General features: G+C 46.1%; 1 protein-coding gene across 3 annotated transcripts in view; it reads left to right on the top strand.

The window, feature by feature from the left end:
* Nucleotides 1–5,608: 5,608 nt before the first annotated feature.
* MTM1 (myotubularin 1) overlaps nt 5,609–18,839 on the top strand; it is a 97,565-nt gene continuing 84,334 nt past the window's right edge. For all 3 annotated transcript variants that reach the window (XM_059051108.2, XM_067023077.1, XM_067023076.1), the window contains exon 1: nt 5,609–5,665. The gene's annotated coding sequence lies outside the window, so the exon portion shown is untranslated. The remainder of the gene's footprint in view (nt 5,666–18,839) is intronic.

The following is an 18,839-nucleotide window of genomic DNA, read 5'->3' as shown; positions in this document are numbered from 1 at the left end:
TTTCTCTGTGTTTTCTTCTAAGAGTTTTATAGTTTTAACTCTAACATTTAAGCCTTTGATCCATTTTGAGTTAATTTTTGTGTATGGTGTAAGATAAGGGTCCAACTTCATTATTTTGCCTGTGGATATCCAGTTTTCCCTCCACCATTTATTGAAAAGATTGTCCTTTCTCCACTGAATGGTCTTGGAGACCTTGTTAATAATAATTTGACCCTATATATGAGGATTTGTTTCTGGGCTTTCTATTCTATCCCTTGGTCTATATGTGTCTCTTTCTGCCAATACTACACACTGTTTTGCTTACTGTAGCTTTGTAGTATTCTTTAAAATCAGGAACTGTGAGCCTCCAACTTTGTTCTACTTTTTCAAGATTGTTTTGGCTATTCGGGGGTCCCTTGAAATTCCATATGAATTTTAGGATGGATTTTTCTACTTCTGCAAAAATAAAATATCGGGATTTTGATAGCGATTGCATTAAATCTGTATATCGCTTTGGGTACTATTGATATCTTAATAATATTAAATCTTTGAATCCATGAACACAGGTGTCTTTCCATTTATTTGCCTTTAGTTTTTTCAGCAATGTTTTGTAGTTTTCTGTGTACAAGTCTCTCACCTCCTTGGTTAAGTTTATTCTTAAGTATTTTATTCTTTTTGATTAATTAATCTTAAATAACAAAATTTGATTCAGGTTCAGCAAATATTTGCTGAGATTCATGTTCTTCCCCTTTCATTTCTCCCCTTCTCATATATTCTTGTTCAGTTTCAATCTTGGGTCTCCAAATCTCTCAGTGTTTGAAAATAGCATACTGTTTACCTCAACATGAATCAGGCCAGCCCCTTTAAATAAAAAGATAAAGCTCTTTTTAAAAATCTGTTTTGAATAAAACACACTTGAATGTATCATGAAATAGTTCCTCATGGGGCTTACTTCCTCAAAAACAATTTAGTGTAAGAAACTGAGATTTTTAAATAAAACTCATAATTGGGGGCAGAGGAAGGGTATCTTGTGAGTTGGCCTTCCTTCCAAGTGGCTTTGTTTTGATGTGTGATCTGACTGGGGCCTGGGGCAATTTTCTCACCAGGCCGCTTGTGGACTAAACCTCAAAGCCATCCCTGAACACCCTCTATTTGCCTAGTGATGATGAGGGAGACAAATGGAGGTGGCCCTTGGAAACACTGTGATGTCATAACAATAATCCCCTCATGTCTGGTCCCTGTGTCTAAGAGGCCCTGAGACAAGAAAATCTGGGTTTCTCTCTGTGTGTAAGTGTTTTCATGTCCCATTCCTTGGCTCAGACTTCTACCCAGCACCTGGGAAAATAGACCCTGCTGACCAGCGGGGCCCCTCCGAGGAGGCCCTGACTCAACACTGAGTTTCACAGGGAACTGGAAGGGAAACGGCAGCAACAGTACCCTGATCTACAGATAAACACAGGGTCCAGGTGGACCCCCACAGTATCCTGGAGTCCCTCCGTGTATGCCACAGGTCACTGGCAATTCCCAGAGAGGAGGGGGAAACTTCTTGTCCCCGGGGCCCACAAGTGTCACGCTCCATCCAGGTAAGCACTCCTTATCCCACCCCTACGGGGCTGGGCCACCATCTTCTCCCGGTGGTGGCTGTTCCCCAGCCTCACCCAAGCTTTTGCCTTACAGCACACCTTTGGTATGTTTAGGGCAAAGCATCACCACCCTCTACACTTCAAGGCCCTGGGCCTCTTAAAAACAACCAACCAACCAAACCAACCAAACAAACAGAAACATATGAACAACTGTGGGCAGCCTCAGGAACCTTCACTGAGGCTACTTCCTCCCGCCCTTTAAACCTCAACTTTACTGAAGTATAATTTCTCTACAGTGAAATGCACCTATTTTGTGTTTAGAGTTTAATGAGTTTGGGGCATTGGTATACAGTCATGTAATCACCATCACAATCAAAGCACAGAACGTTTCCGTCACCTCCCAAACTCCCTTCTTTGTCCCTTGGCGGTCAATCCCCTTCCCACACCTCTGGCCCCACAAATCTGCTTTCTGTCAGCATAGTTTTGCCTTTCCCCAAATGTAATATACATGGAATCATACAGTATATGACGTTTTATATATTATGTATTCTCCTTAGCATAACATTTTTTTTTTTTTTTTTTTTTTTTTTGTGGTATGCGGGCCTCTCACTGTTGTGGCCTCTCCCGTTGCGGGGCACAGGCTCCGGATGCGCAGGCTCAGCGGCCATGGCTCACGGGCCCAGCCGCTCCGCGGCATGTGGGATCTTCCCGGACCGGGGCACGAACCCGTATCCCCTGCATCGGCAGGCGGATTCTCAACCACTGCGCCACCAGGGAAGCCCCAGCATAACATTTTTGAGATTCATTCCTGGTGTAGCACGTTTCAGCGGTTCTTCCTTTTTATTGCTGAGTAGTATTCCACTGTGTGGACCTATCTCCGTTTAGCCATTCATCAGCTGATGGGAATCTGAGATGTTTCCCTTTTTGACTATTATTTTTAAAAGGCTACTATGAATATTTGAATACAACTCTTTTGAGGAACGTAAGTTTCCTTGTGTCTTACATAAGTACCTAGGAGCGGTATTGCTTGGTTGTGTGTGCATTTAACTTTATAATTCACTGCCAAACTCTTTTCCAAAGTGGCTGCGCCATTCTGCTGAGGCTCCTTTTTAAATAGAGGGCGGGGTGGGGAGGAGGCAACAGAAGGGCTTTGCGGTTCTTTTAGAAGCAGAAGTTAGTCCTAGGCATTCGTGTGTTGATTCTGCACAAGAAGCTTATGAAGTAGATATTAATATCCCCATTTCACAGATGAGGAAATCCAGGTTCCGAGAGATGTACTTGCCCAAAGTCACACACCCAACAAATGGAAGAGCTAGAACGAGCCCAGGGGCCTTCGTGCCAGTGCCCAGGGGCCTGCCCCCACCCTCTCCCACCTCTCTTCCCATCAGCCACCTGGCAGCTTGGGCACACTGCTGCCTTGACACCCTACCGCCTTGACACTCTACCGCACACTCACCTCTACCCCTGCTGTGCTAGGACACAGCAACCCTGCGAAGTGGCCTTCGACTCCTTTTTTCAGAGGAAGCAGCTAATGATCAGAGCGGTGACGTGACATTCCCAAGGCTGACAGCTTGTCTATAGAATTGCTGGGACTGGCATCCAGGTTTCCTGATTCCAAGCACTTTCTGCCAGAGCCCAGTTCCCTGTAGCTACATCGAAAAGTTTTCATTTCTGACCACTTCCGTCTTCAGCTTTCTCCTTCATAAGGACGCCCTTCCCTTTCCTCCAACTTCCTGCACTTCAGGCCCCACGGAGGGAACCTGGTGGAATAAGGTGATCGCAGCCCCCAGCCTGCATCAAGCCGAGGCAGGCTGGGGGCTGCGGGGGTCAGAGTATCATCACCAGGGCCCTTGAGCTGAGTGTGCTGAGGGAGAGAAGTAGGAAACAGGCCTGGTTCTGCCTGCTTTACTTCCCCCAACTTGGGGGAACAGGATGGAGCCCAGAACCTAGGAGGCACCTCTAGTCTGTGCCTTGTGGCAAAAGCAGGCGGCCATGGGTGGGGATGGGCGCAGGATGCCCTACCCAGAAAGCTTATCGGAGAAGCAGCCTCTGTCAAGTCTACTGCTGTCCCCTCTCTGTTGTGCAGAAGCCCCTGACTGGGAAGCCAACACAAGGAAGCCTGAAGAACCCCCAACACACACACAGACACTCACACATATACTTTGAACTGTGAGCTGCAGCCCCAGCCTGAGGGAGAGCAGGACTTGGTCAAGACTACCGCCAGCTCGCCAAGGGCAAGGTGGGAACTCCTCTGCAGGGTTCAGCCTTTACAGTTTTCCAAGTGCTTTCACTTCTCTTCCCTACGTGATCCTGTGATCCCGCACCTACGCTGCGAGGCAGGCAGGCAGGGGTCTCGCCCTCCACTTCACAGGCCAGAAGACTGGTCTTCTCTCCCGGCCCTTTCTGCTTGGGCTGCCTCCTTCTGGAGCTGGGCTGGGCCGGGGCCGGACCCAGGTTGGAGGTGATGGAGAAATCTTCTTCAGTAACTACCTCCTTAGGACGAGGAGTGTCCTTGCTCTGTGCCCTGCCCCTCTCCCCCGACTCCCATTGAGTAAAGGGCTTCAGCCTCATCCGTGAACGCAGTGCCTAGGGTAGGCAAGGCCTCCCACCCAGCAGCCATCCTCTCCCTCCATCCAACCACAGGTCCCTCTCTCCCTCTGCTCCAAGACTCACAGGTTCGGGAATCCGATCACTGACGCAATGCATGCAGTCAAGAAGCTTTGACTGAGCACTCTTTGAAATCGGGTACAAAAGTGATGTGCTTCAAAGAAGTTCCCGGTCTGGGGAGGGGAGTTGACACGGCAGAAGGGTAAGCACTTCTCATCAGTGCTATAATAAGAAGGGCTCTGGGGGAGGGGGGAGCTTCTAATTCTGCCTGGCCCGAGCGAGGGCTATTCTGCTGCCTTTCTAGGAGTCTGGTCAATCCAGGAGAAAGAAGGAACAAGCGTAAGGGGCTGGAGGGAGGAAAGAACAGTGGTGCATCCAGAGAATAGAAAGAAGTTCCCTGTGATTAGACCAGAACTTGGAGTGAAGAGAGAGGGAAGAGGCACATTGGGAGAAGTGGCTGAAGAGTAGGTGGGGTTCGCGTCTGAAGGGCCTTGTTACTCAGATGAGAAATCTTGACTCTTCAATAGCGTTAATATGTGTGTGTATATACATAATGATATATGGTTATTTACACACACAGACACACATATAGTGGTATTGTGTTTTTAGATGCTGGAGTACATAGAATAGAATAGAAGAGGCAAAAACCGGCATGTTAAAGTAATCCTATTTACTGTCATCTACCTGAGCTGCTTATGTATAATTATAATGTAGCACAAGGACTATTACAGATATTCTATGAGTATTTTTTTCTAATTACACACTGAATTATCTTCCTGAAATTGTCCTTTTTTTCTTTTCCTTTCTTTTTCCTGGGTTAATGGTCGCCTGTCCCAAACCTCAAAAAAGTAGAAGGAACTTTGTCCTGAAATGTTTCCTTTCACTAAGTCTCAAGAGAGTTCTTGTAAAGGTGCTGACGTAGCATGAAAGACACCAGAGTCAGTGCAATTATTTTCCCTTACGGTATCTCAACTTCACGCAGCCAACCCTATGAGCCCCCAAATAGCTCAATTTAGCGACAGCCGCTAAAGTTTTATCTAGAGACGTTTTCCCTCTGGGTTTCCCCCTTACTGGCGAAAAACAGTGAGACGCAAAGAATAATTCTCCGACTACACTTCCCAGCGGCCTCCGCTCGGCGCCTAGTCCAACTTCTCTTAACAGGGGTGGCCCCTAGCATCTTGGTCCCGCCCATTCCCGGCACCGTATTTAGAACTACAACTCCTAGCTGTCTCCACGCGCCGGGCCCCTGAAACAGGGTTTCCCAGCAGCCTCCAGGGCGAAGAGCCCCGCCCCTCAGAGCTGCTCCCCAGGCTTGGCCGGCGCCCTCTACCCTCCCCGCCCCCGGCACGTGACGCACCCCCACCAACCGGCGCGCGGAGGAGGGCGGCGGGCGGTGGCCGAGGGCGGGGAGGCCGCAGGGGGCGGGCCCTGGAGGGGGCGGAGCGGGGCCCGGGAGCCGAGCAGCCTGGCAACGGCGGTGGCGCCCGGACCCCGAGGTGGGTGCGCGGTCGCGGCTTCCCTGGCTGCGAGCCGGGCGCTGCGGGGACCCGTGGTGGTGGTGGGGCCGGGAGGAGGAAGTTGGGACTCCCGGGGCCGGCAAGTCCCACGGGGCCTCGCAGCACCCGCGGGGGTGGGCGGGGGGAGGGGGTTAGCCCGAGTGCCTTCGCTGTCCCGGCCGGCTAGGGCTGAGGCCGGGGAGCAGCAGGCAGGTGCCTCCGGCTTCCCTCGTTCTCCCCGCCCAAGGTCCCGGGCCGGCGGCGGGCGAAGGTAGGGACAGGAATCGGGCCGGGAGGCTGGGAGAGTGGGGGCGTCGCGGCCGCTGCCCGGACTTTCCTTCCCCGTCCCGGGGCGGCGAGCGGGCCGAGCGGCCGCCCTGCCTCCCCGGCGACGCGCCGCGGCTGGTCTTCACCCTGACCCTCCGGGCGGGGCGGGTGCCTGCCGCATCCCCCGTGGGTCCTGCGGAGGGGCCGTAGCCCGGCACTGTCCGCGAAGACTCGATCGGCGCTCCTGGACAGTGTTTCTGTGCCATGCACGGGAGGTTTATCTGCTTTTGCAACAGTTGAGGGAAGATCTGAGGAGGGAATGCTTAGTTCCCTGATACGCAGTCGGAAGTATGCACAGGCACGAGCAAGCGCCCTTTGCCGGGTTGCCTCCCTTAACTGTCTTGCTGCGCTCAGGAAGTGAAAACTAATTTTAGTTTTTGCCTAAGCAAATATGAAATCAATCTGCTGAAAAACCTATATCACGGGCTTTATAGACGCCTGCAAAGTGTGAAGCGAAGTGGATTGGGACGGGTTTTTAAACAGACATAGACCTTCACAAGAATGGAATCATGCCGTATTAGAATTGACTGGGACCTTTAAGTTTATATAGTTCACTTGTTTCCCCGACAGGGAAGCTAAGGCCCAGAGAGGTTAACTAATGTGACAACTTAATGGCAACTTAAAGGCAAAGCTAATATCACAAGTCAGGTTTCTGGGGGCATCTCAGCATCTGTGTAGCCTGGGTAGTTTTTATCACAGCTCAGTTTTGTTCCTTGTAAAGTATCCACCGTAGAGTCTAGAGACCGAGCCAGCGATTTTATTGTAGTCCAAACCATGTTTGAATTACCTTCAAAACCAGTTTACCAACCAAATAAGACTCTTGGGCTTGTTCCTTTATAGACCGCTTTCCCTTTCATCCAACGTATATATTGGGCACGATCACTTGTTCACCAGATTTGACTCTGAATGACTTTTGGCTGTTTCACAAAACCCAGTATACCCTTGAGAGATTCCACAGCATGGAGTAGGTTCAAACCAGAGGTCCTGCCACTGTGCAGTAGCTTCCCGAGGTACTTGAAAGTAGAGAGCATCCGTAGGGGCTTTTATAGTCTAGTATGGTTATTCGACGATTGGTCTCCTTACCTTAAAATTCTAACTTGTATTTATTAAGTTGTCAGTGGTTTCATTCATTAAATGCAGAATGCCCATGCTGTGCCCGCAGTGTCCTGAGTGCTGGGAAGACAGCAGACAGCACCACTGACGAGGTCCCTGCCTTAACAGAGCTTCTGTGTGGGGAAGCGGACAATAAAAAAATAAACAATGATAGATTTTCCGGCGGAGATGAGCTCTATGAGGAAGAATAGAGCTCTGAAACTGACATGACCATCCAGCGGGCCAGCATGATTGAGAGGGGGTTGGGCATCCCTTAGCATCGCTAGTGTTAGATGGTCAGCGGCGGCTCCATTAAAGCAAATCGCCAAATCCAAAAGTAAATCTGTCTGAATCCGGGAGATCCTACGGGGGTCATCACTTCTCCAGCCATTGCCTCTTGGATGATAAGTTTGTCACAGCCTCATTTTTACTTGCATCTTCCCCTCCCATGCAAACAGTAAGTGGTTTCAAACACCCAGGGAGGTGCCCTTCAAATCCCTCGCAGTCTCAGTAGCTGCCTCACTCCAGCTACGGAAGGAAGGCCCTGCTGACTGAGGTCAGGGTTGGGTATTGACTCCATGCCAGTGTCTGCTGGTTGTGAGCTACCTGACACAAGGATTTCTCTTCCCGCATATTGGTTTGTACTGGGAACCTATCGTGTGAAGGGATCCTCATTCCTTGTGTTGTGTGCTTTGTAAAGAAACTAGTTCAATTTTTTTTTTTTTTTTTTTTTTTTTTGTGATATGCGGGCCTCTCACTGTTGTGGCCTCTCCCGTTGCGAAGCACAGGCTCCGGACGCGCAGGCGCAGCGGCCACGGCTCACGGGCCCAGCCGCTCCGCGGCACGTGGGATCCTCCCGGACCGGGGCACGAACCCGCGTCCCCTGCATCGGCAGGCGGACTCCCAACCACTGCACCACCAGGGAAGCCCCAAAACTAGTTCAATTTGAAATGAGCTTTAGAGTCAAGAAGCACCCAACTTCCCCAGAAGAGTGCCAATGAAATATAACTTACCATAGAATTTCATCTGCTTAGTACCTTTTCAGTTCTTTCCTATACTGTATGTTCAGTGGCTCCAAAGCAAATGTTTTCATTTTTATAGGTTCCGAAAAATCATTAAAGTTACCCCCCAGATACGCCAATATTCTTTGTTCCAAAATGAAAGGAGGATGAACAGAATGTAGTTACTTTAAAAACCACTGAAAGAACATGGGGTTCTTGCTCTTACTGGGGGCTCCAAATAAGGAGAAAAGCAGAGCCTCTTCAAGGCTTCGGTGACATTTTGAACTGGTGGCCAAGGATTTCAAAAGGCCAGAGTTTCTCTCATTTCCAAAGTTTTTTCAATTTTATCAAAGAATAAGAGGTTGTTTTCATTACTTGCTAGTAATTTCCCTTCCCTGTTTCTGACCTCTTTGAAGTTCTGCTTTCTTTATTTTCCAGTTTCTCTGTTCATTATTCCTTTTTGGCAGATGGAGGGGCGGGGGCTGTCATTCACCTTTAAGGTGTTTACTCAGGATTTGAATCCTATCTGCCGTTGGGTGAGTTCCTTAGCTGTGCCTCGGCTTCCTTAGCTGTAAAATGAAGCTACTAACCACCGCACCTTCCAGTGTTGTTGGCCTGCCTGCTCGATAAGGTAGGTTAGTTGCTCGCAATAGCATCTTACACACAGTAGGCACTCGAGAAATGTTAGCTGTTATTGACTTGAGCTACACGGAACTCCTTTCTTTTAAAGAAAAATAAATGATTCTAACCATGTCCCAATAAACTTTTGGAAATCCAGTAAGCATGATTTTCTAGACATTTCCCTGCATTTCATTGTTGACCCGAGCTTTGAGTTTCAGGTGACATTGGCAGCAGCTCACACAGTTCCTGCACGGCTAAGTTCTCTTGACTGTTTGGACTCAGAAATCACTCGAGCCCATATTTTGTTTGTTGCTACAGACAGGAATAGAGCAAGAGAGGCTTTCTTCCAGTTCCTCTCCCTTGAGAGCCAGAGAGGACCAGGAGACCCAGTTGGGGTTAGTCGAGTGACATCCAGTAGCCATCCTGTAGTCAGAGGATGGTTTCTCATGTTAAATGTTTACAACGGATTTATCCACAGGACCACCAGGAGAGTTGCATCCTTTTCTTTTTAAGAATGTAGCAGGCATCTCTAGAAAATTGGCATCATGCACTAGTGCTTTCTATTTCTACCCGGAGGAACAAAGAGTGGTAAAGGAGTCTTGTGTCTGTGGGAGGTGGTAGAAAGCCCCTTCTTAACTCCATGACACTGGACGAGTCATTTTGCCTCGCTGCTGGTGGTTCCTCCGTTTGTAACATAGACCTAAGACAGCCTGCACCTCCAGGCTCCCAGAGCTCTTCGGAGAATCCAGCGTGCATCAGCGTCCTTTGCAGACTGTACGGCGTTATTATTACTGCATCTGTGCATTATATAAGCCGTCGCTATTTGGAGAGCTGGTGTGAGCGGGTAGCATCCTTCCTGTTCTTGGCCCATCTGCCCCTGAGCTGTGGGTGTGGCCTCTCTGACCCCCACCCCCAGCTTCTGTCAGCATTGAAAGATGCAAGTGTTTTGTTGCCTCTCTCAGACCTGAAGCCATTGGTACACCTTGTGAGCTTCCATTTTGTGTACTCCTAAGATGATAGTACTGTGTAGCCAACAGTCCCAGGGCGATAACAGGCGATCTCTGCACCAAGGACTATTGCCTGCCTTTCCTGTCTCAGAATGGAAGCCTTTCCTTTTTTATTTATTTATTATTATTTTATTTTATTTTATTTTTTTTGCGGTACGCGGGCCTCTCACCACTGCGGCCTCTCCCGTTGCGGAGCACAGGCTCCGGACGCGCAGGCGCAGCGGCCACGGCTCACGGGCCCAGCCGCTCCGCGGCACGTGGGATCCTCCCGGACCGGGGCACGAACCCGTGTCCCCCGCATCGGCAGGCGGATGCTCAAGCACTGCGCCACCAGGGATCCTTTTTTAAATCAACACTTTACCTTAGCTCCACAGTGCAGCTTGAGGCCCTGCCGAGTTCCTCTACCCCTGGGGGCGGGATGGCAAGAAATCCAGGGACTTGATTGCTCTCCAGGTCCACAGCACCTTCCCTGTTCGAACAGGATGGGTGCCGAGTGAGTGCTCTTTTCTTGTTACTTGGATTTGTTCTTCAGGATCTTGAAATGACTCCATAAGTAGCTTTGAAATTTCATGTACGTTTAGTATTGCTCTTCCTTGACTCTCTTGTGATATGTAATAACACCTGTGTATTTCAGCAGTAATTTTTGTCATCTTCCAAGCTTGTAATAAAGAAGGCTGCGGTTGATGACGTTTTTTCTGGGCAGGTGAAACCTAACATGGCCCTGTACACGCAGTGGACATTTAGTAAATGTTCTTTGTCTTGAACTGGACAAGGGGGCATAGCTTAGAATTATTGGGATGTGTTCATTTCAACAAATTCTGTTATCTATCTAGAGATCAGAGTACCCGACGAAAGGGAGCTCATGCTTAGTCTTTCTTTCCGTGGTCAATCAGCAAATGAATGAGAAAGCACTGAGTCCTGGGGCGGAGAGGTCCCACACGTTGCTTTCCTACCTTTTTCTTCCCAGCTTCTGGATTTTTAGACTACTGTCACCAGTAGTTTGAGTTTAGGTTTGTTTTTTGCTTTGCTTGTTGGTATGTTTGGGGGTGGGAAGGGGTAAGGGAAGTTGAAGGTAATAATTGAAAGTAAAAATAGAAGTAACTTGTTTGTAACTCATTCACCTCTTATTCCCTTGCCTACAGACCTCGGCAACACCGCGAAGCCCTTTCTTTACCTTGTGATAATTGTTACATATTGCTGTCTTGTCCTTGGGCATTTTGTGAGAAGGAAGCGCTGTGCGTTTCCCAGAGCCTCTTCCAGTGGAATGGGCTGCTCTGCCAGGGTGTCCTGCTTTCACCTTCACAGGAGCTCTTGAGGCGGAGGTGGGTCATAAAGGGGATTCTTAGCATCAGGTGGTGTTGCTGGAAATGCCCTTGTATGACCCTCAAGTTCCTTTATGGCCCTGGGACGACTTAGGCGGGGACTGAGCTGTCAGGGTTCATTCCAGCAGGCCTGGAATCCGCCCGAGCTGTTTTACTGGAAGAGGAAACGTACCTGCGCAGCAGTGACCAGCTGCGACCTGGCAGTACTATCCGTGCGTCACAGTGAGAAGGGTGATTGCACTCGGTTTCAGTGAGACCCCAGGAGGGTGCGGCCGTTGACACTGGTTGTGTGGCAGGCAGGATAGAAGAACCCCCAATCAAGATTCCATTTTGAGCTTCCTGGTCCTGAGATGTTCTTGCACACGTCGGTGCTCCTGGATCGGTCAGAGAGAGTGGGAGTCCCTGCCGCCCTCCCAGGTGGAGGAGAGTCGGAGCTGGCCCTCACCTCTCTGTAGCCCTTGCTGCAAGACATACTAACTGATTTTTTTAAAGTTGAGGCTGAATGTAACCCTGCTGCCATTTCCTTTTCTTATCAACTCTGAAATGATATGATCCTTTCTCCAGAGCTTCCCATCCTGTCTGCCACAAAACAGTTTTTCCTTGTTGATAAAATTGTTCTGATGCCCCTGGCTCCTGGGAGCTTAGGAGAAGTGCAGAATCTTAGGCCCCCGTAGACCTACACAACCAGAACCTGCAGGCAAACAAGACCCCCAGGTGATCTGTATGGAAATTAAAGTTTGAGAAAGTTGGTCTAAGTAGCAGTTCACATCCCGGCTTCCGGGTCCTTTGGGACCACGCTGTTCATTAGAAAAATAATTCAAGCCACATGTGTAATCCCGTTTTCCTAGTAGCCGCATTAAAAAAGACAGATGAAATCAATTTTTATAATATATATTATTCAACCCAGTATGTCCAAAATATTAATCATTTCAACATGTAATCAGTATGATAATTAGTGAGATGTTCCCCTCCCGTTATTTGCACTAAGTTGTCGAAGTCCAGCAGGTATTTTACATCTACAGCACGCCTGTTTGGACTGGCCGTATTTCAGGCTCCAGATACTAGGAGCTCCAAGTGTTGGACTGTATAGCTTTGAGAGATACATTTTGGCCTTGATTTGATGATGATGTCATCAGATTTGCTGTCCATGTTCGAGCAGTTAGAGCCTCTGCTGCCTGGGTAATAACTTGCATTAACGTTCGGTGTAATCGGTGCGGAGCGGAACCCTTTGCCCGGTGCTACCGCGTACATTCTCATTTGAACCCTCACAACTTTGTTTCAGAGAGTTCTTCTCTGGGTTTCAGCGTGGTAACCTGTATTGAGAAATCGTCATCGGTAGACGCGTGGAATGCAAGCTTCTTTCTCGGGGGCATCTTCAAAGGACTCAAGGGACGCCTCTCCTCTGGCTCAGGGCAGAAATGGAAGCTTCCTTGCGCGCTGCGGACCCGCAGACCCGCGGTTGGCCACGCTGGCTGCTCATTAGAATCACCTGGGGAGCCTTAACGACCTGCTGCCCCAGCCCCACCCAGACATTCAGATTTATTTGATGGGGTGGGAGGGAAGAGATCAGACATCTGCATTTTAAAGAAGCGCTCTGGGTGATTCTGGCGTGCCGCCCAGCTCGAGAGCAGCTGTCCGCAGCTTTGCTGCGCCGAGAACCACCCGGACTTGGGGTTGAAGGGCAGATCCTGACTCAGGGGTACGGGGGACGGGCGGAGAGCCCTCCTCCCGCATGGGACGCGGATGCTGGAGCCGCGGCCCGAGCTCTGACTCCGAGGAGCCTGCGCTCCAGAATCACCTGAGGGCGGTTCCCAAGCTCCAAGTTCCCTGGCAGCTAGCCTGGAGTTTCTGATTCAGGAGGTTTGGGGTGGGGCCCAGGATCTGTACTTGAGAAGGCGCGATGTTTTCCATATTTCACCACAAAGTATTATGTTGACTTTAGGGTTTGCGTAGGCGCATTTCTAGTTCACTTTTTTGGGGGGCGGGGTGGTGCAAATGGATGTTGAGTTTTATCAACCCCCGTTTCTGCCTTTATGGAGATTTGTCCCTCACCCTTTAAACCTGTTAACGCGATGGGCTATTTTAAGGGATTTTCTAGTATAACTTGGTAGCATTAACCAGGTTTGCATTGCTGGCATGGACGCGTTTCTTACTGCTGGGTTTGTTTGGTAATATTTTCTTCAGGATCTTTACATCTGTATTTGTGAGTGAGATTGGGCTTTAATTTTACTTTCCTCTACTGTCTTTGTCTAGCTTAGTATCGTTTTGCTAGATTTATACAGTGAGTGAGAGCATTCCCTTTTTCTGGTCTCTGGAAGATTGTATAAAACTGGAGTTATTTGTTCCTTGAATATTTAGTAGAACTTGCCCCCGAGCCAGCTGTGCCTGGTGCTTTTGGTGTGGGAAGGTTTTAAACTACCAGTTAATATCTGCCATATCTGTACTTACGTCGGTCTTTTCATTCTTAAATCTTCATATTGTTTGTTTGTGCCTTCTCTCTCTTTCTCTTGATGCGTCTTACCAAAGGTTTGTCAATTTGTGGTTATGCACTATGAGGTTTGTCACTGTGTAGAAAGGAATGAGCAGAATTATATTCTCCAGCGTCTTTTTGATTAACTTTAATGAAACGATATGATTTGAAAGTCAAATTTTTATCAAGGTAGATTCTGAAAAGCTTTACTTTCACTCCTGTCTCCTGCCAGGCATGCTGCTTCTCCCAGCCACTCCAATCAATATTATTAGTTTTTAGTTCATTCTTCTGTGTTTCTTCTTTTGCACATTTGAGCTAGTATGCACGTGCACGCGCCCCCCACCCACACTCTCACACACTTACTGCATTTCCTCCCTTTTCTTACACCAAAAAAGCATACTGCATACACTATTCAGCCTCTTGCTTTCTTTTTTTAAAAAAATAAACTTGTTTATTTTATTTATTTAGTTTTGGTTGCATTGGGTCTTCATTGCTGCGCACGGGCTTTCTCAAGTTGCAAGGAGCGGGGGGGGGGGGGCTCTTTGTTGCGGTGCGCGGGCTTCTCATTGCGGTGGCTTCTCTTGTTGCGGAGCACGGGCCCTAGGTGCATGGACTTCAGTAGTTGTGGCCTGTGGGCTCAGTAGTTATGGCACACGGGCTTAGTTGCTCCGTGTCATGTGGGATCCTCCCGGACCAGGGCTCGAACCCGTGTCCCCTGCCTTAGCAGGTGGGTTCTTAACCACTGTACCGCCAAGGAAGTCCCAGCCTCTTACTGTCTTCACTTAAAATATACCCTTGAAATCTTTTTGTCTTCATTTTCTCTTCTTTCTTTGGATTTATTTTGTTGCTTGGATGTTTCAAAACACAGTATTTTTATTATTTAGTTCTAATATATTCTGATTTTCATTGTGATTATTTCATTCACAGTGGAGTTGTTTAGAAGTTTATTTTTAAATTTACAAATATGTTTTCTAGGTATTTAAAAAACTGATTTCTAAGTTAACTGCATGATGGTCAGAGAATGTGGTCTGAATACTGGTAGCTCTTTGAAGTGATTTGACGGTAGGTTTATATAGATAGTATTTTGTGGTTGGCTTCTTTCATTTAGTGTAAAGCTTTTTATATTCATCCATGTTTTGTCATTCATCATGTATCAGCAGTTGGTGACTTTCTTTTGCTAAGTACTACACAGTTTGGCTGTAACAATATGTGCATACACTAGTTGATGAACATTTGAGTTAATTCAGTATTTTGGCCATTATGAATAAAGCTGCTATGAACATTTGCTTACAAGTCTTTGTGTGGACTCATTTTCATTTGCCTTGTGTAAATACTTAGGTGTGGCATTGCTGGGCCATATGCTTAGTGTATGTCTAACTTTACAAGAGAGCTGTCACGCTATTCTCCAGTGTCTGTGCCATTTTGCGTTCCCATCCCACTGGCAAAGTAAAGTATGAGAGTTCTGCATGGGCCACATTCTCACGAACATTTGTTATTGTCTGTCCTGTTAAATTGTAGCCATTCCAGTGGGTGTGTAATAGTAGTTCATTGTGGTTTTAATTTTCATGTTCCTAATGACTAATGATGGTGAGTATGTCTTCTTGTGCTTATTGAGCATTTGTATATCTTCTTTGATGAAGTGTCCACTCAGATCTTTTGCCTGTTTCTTATTGGATTGTCTGTCAGTTCTTTATATATTGATATTTTGGATACAGGCCTCTATTAGATAGGTAATTTGCAAGTACTTTCTCCTGAACTGTGATTTACTGTTTCATTTTCTAAACTGTGCCTTTGAAAGAGCAAAGGTTTTTAACTTTGATGAAGTCCAGTTTATTGGTTTTTTCTCTTATGGTTTATGCTTTTTGTGCTCTAAAAAGACTTTGCCTAAGTTCACAAAGATTTCCCCCTGTGTCTCCCTCTAGACTTTTGCAGTTTTAGCTCTTTGTTTAGACCTATTTTGGCAGATAGACCCTAGGGTGGCACCCCTGATTTCTGCCCCCCACCCCCATGTTCATACCCTGTGTAAGCCCTTCCCTTGAGTATACAGCTTTCTGAGACCTCGAGCAGAGGATCCCGGTAAGGCATGCCCAGACTCCTGACCCACGACCCACACAAACTGTGAGATAGTTAACATGTGTTGTTTACAGCTATTAAGTTTGCTATACAACAGTATAAAACTAATACTTATGTGCTTCATTTCAAGTTAATTTTGCATATTGTGTGAAGTAAGGGGGTCAAGATTCACTTATTTCCTTATGGATATCAAATTGTTCCAGCATCATTTGTGGAAAAGACTGTCCTTTTCCCATTGAATAACCTTGTTACCTTTGTTGGAAGTCAATTAACCATTGCTAGGACCTCCAAAAGATGGGCCTAATTCTGCAGTCTGTTCTGTTCCATTGATCTATATGTCTAATCTTATGATGCCAGAACCACACAGTCTTGCTTACTGAGGCATTATAGTAAGTTTGGAAATTGGGTAGTGGAAGTACTCCAACTTTGTTCTTTTTTATCCCCCCTCCCCCCGCAAGATTATTTTGGCTATTCTTGGTCCTTTGCTTTTCCATATAAGTTTCAGAATCATCTTGTCAATTTCTATGACAAAGCCTACTGGGATTTGATAGAGATTTCATTGAATCTATGGATCAATATTGACATCATAACAATGTTGAGTGTTCTGATCCTTGAGCATGATGTGTTTCTCCATGTATTTAGGTCATCTTTAATTTTTCTCAGCAGTGTTGTACAGTTTTCAGTGTATGGATCTTGTACACATTTTTGTTAAATGTATCCCTAAATATTTCATTTTTTAAATTATGCAGATGATATTCTTATACTTCAGTGTTCGTTTGTCCATTGCTAATGATATAAATACAATTTTTTATATTGATATTGTATATCATGCTGACTTACTAAATTTATTTACTAGTTCTAGTAGTTTTTCTCTAGTATTCTTAGGACTTTTTACACAAGTGACCATGTTGTCTGCAAGTACAATTTTAAGTCTTCCTTTCAATATGTTATATCTATTATTTCTTTTTCTTGTCTTGTTAAAGTTGCTAGGATCTCTAAAATATATCAAATGCAAGCAATAAGAACAACCATCCTTGCCTTATTTCCACACTTGGTGGGAAAGCATTACATCTTTCACCATTAAGTAGATGTTAGTTATAGGTTTTCCATAGGTTACCTTATCTATTCCTAGTTTGCTGAGATTTAAAAAAAATCATTATTAGATGTTGAATTATGTTTGTAGAAGCTATGTCTCAGATATAATCTTCAGGAAGATAGTATACCTCATGAATAGCCCTGTTGACTCTACATATCACCACATTCATACTATTATCAACCACCACTACCCAGCTTTCCCTCCTAGTGTTGATAACAGAATTTCCATCTGGAGCTTAGGAATTCTTTTATTTTTCTATGGAGCAGCATATACAATCATCCCTCAGTATCCATGGAGGATTGGTTCCAGGACCCGTTGTGGATACCAGAATCCATGGATGCTCAAGTGCCATAGTCAGCCCTCTGTATCTGTGGGTTCTGCATCCGTAGATATGGAGGGCCGACTGTATTGCTCCTTCAAAAGCCATGGCAATTCTGTGTTGGATTCATGTGTCATTGTTATGCTACTGGAATTTCTTCATCTTCTTTCTTTGCCATTCTTTTGACACTGGTTTTGGTTCCTCTTCATCTCCTTGCCCTTTTTATTTCTGCCTTTTTTTCTTTGATTATTTCTTCCGCATCTATGAAAACTTCCTCCCTGCCAATAGTGCCAAGTTCTTGAAGTGTGTGCGTGTGTGTGTGTGTGTGTGTGTGTGTGTGTGTGTGTGTGTCTGTAGCAGGGATGGGTGGCCACTTGTATTTGTGGCTAGAATAATAGATAACTGCCCCAAGTAGGAAGATAACCATTGTCCATACTCTGGGTCAATGCAAGGCTCTCTTTCTGAAACTACAAGGCTTCTAGTGAAGCCAGTCCTTGGAGATTCCCTTTAGACACTCCTTTAACTACTGTGGCAAAGTGCCTGTTGGCACAGGCTATGAGTCCTGCCGCTGATCTCTGTTAACCTTCAAGGCCGTTCTGCTCTTGTAAATTAGGACTAATTAAGAAGTATTAAGCCCAGCTTTTTTAACAATTGGGAGATCCTAGGCAACATTCAAAAACCTCACCTGCTGCTTTTTCTTCTAGCCCATGTAGAGAAGGGACAGGTAGCTCCAAATCAAAATTTTCCAGCCCAGTTTTTGGAACTCTTCTTTGGAATTGCCTTCAGAGACCATGACCATGACAACTTTTACAAAATATCCTCAATGGAGTCAAATCTCTGAGTAAAGACTTGGCATTTGGCGTCAGCCCCAAATCATTTTTAGGCCCATCTATTAAATAAAGAGAGTGGGCACTCATGGGAAGCATTGTTTTTTGTTTAAAAATTGAGATATGGTAAAAGTCATGAGATGGTGTCTTATCTAGCTTTAAGCTCTAAAAGCATTTTCAAAAGAATTGGAAGAATACTTTGCATAGTGACAGTGTCCCTGGAATAAGTATACACCATCAAAAGGGATGACTTTGTAGAATAACTCATCTAGCTACATGTGCTCTGATAGACATTTTTAACCCTCATTAAATTTTGTCCTTCTTTTTAATATAGTTTGAAAAGACTCTTCCACAATACAAAGTACTACTGCAGTCAAACAAGAAGGAATATACTGGCTCAGGGCCTCACAGACATGGATTTGGAGGGGAAAGTCACTATTTGGTTAATCATATTTAAAATGAAGTCTAGTGTTCTTTTTTGTGACCAGATTTTACTACATAGAGATGGAATTCCAAAAAAAAAATTTTTATTCAGCTGTATAAGCAGGAGGCATAACGTTTTCTTTTTTAGATTTGATCATCAATTAGAGAATTTAGAGCAACAGACATCTGTTAGTGGGTATAGTGGGTAAGAGAACCAGACTGCCTGGGTTTGAATTCTAGTTTTGAAAGTTCTTAGTGGACATGTTTAACCTTCCTATTCTCAGGGTTGTGTGTTTTCATATGAAGGAGTATTAGTAGTTGCCTTATGAGGTTGTTGGCAGTATTGAAGGAGTTCATCTGTGCTTAGAACAATGCCTAGCACATAGCAGAAAATCAGTAAATGGAAGCCAATTTGCTTTAATTGTCTATTTAACTTACACCTGTTCGTTGTCTTTATTGCTGTTTAACTTGTTTTATATTTATTCAGCTCCCCAACTCCATTGCTAGCTCCTTGAAGACCTATCTCAATTTTTTTTTAGAATTTCTCACCGTGCTCCAGAGTAGTTGCCTAGTATGCATTTGTTGACTGATATTTG

The sequence above is a fragment of the Kogia breviceps genome, chromosome X (genome assembly GCF_026419965.1).
Source record: "Kogia breviceps isolate mKogBre1 chromosome X, mKogBre1 haplotype 1, whole genome shotgun sequence".
Taxonomy (NCBI): Eukaryota; Metazoa; Chordata; class Mammalia; order Artiodactyla; family Physeteridae; genus Kogia; species Kogia breviceps.
This window is presented reverse-complemented; position numbering and strand designations above follow the sequence as displayed.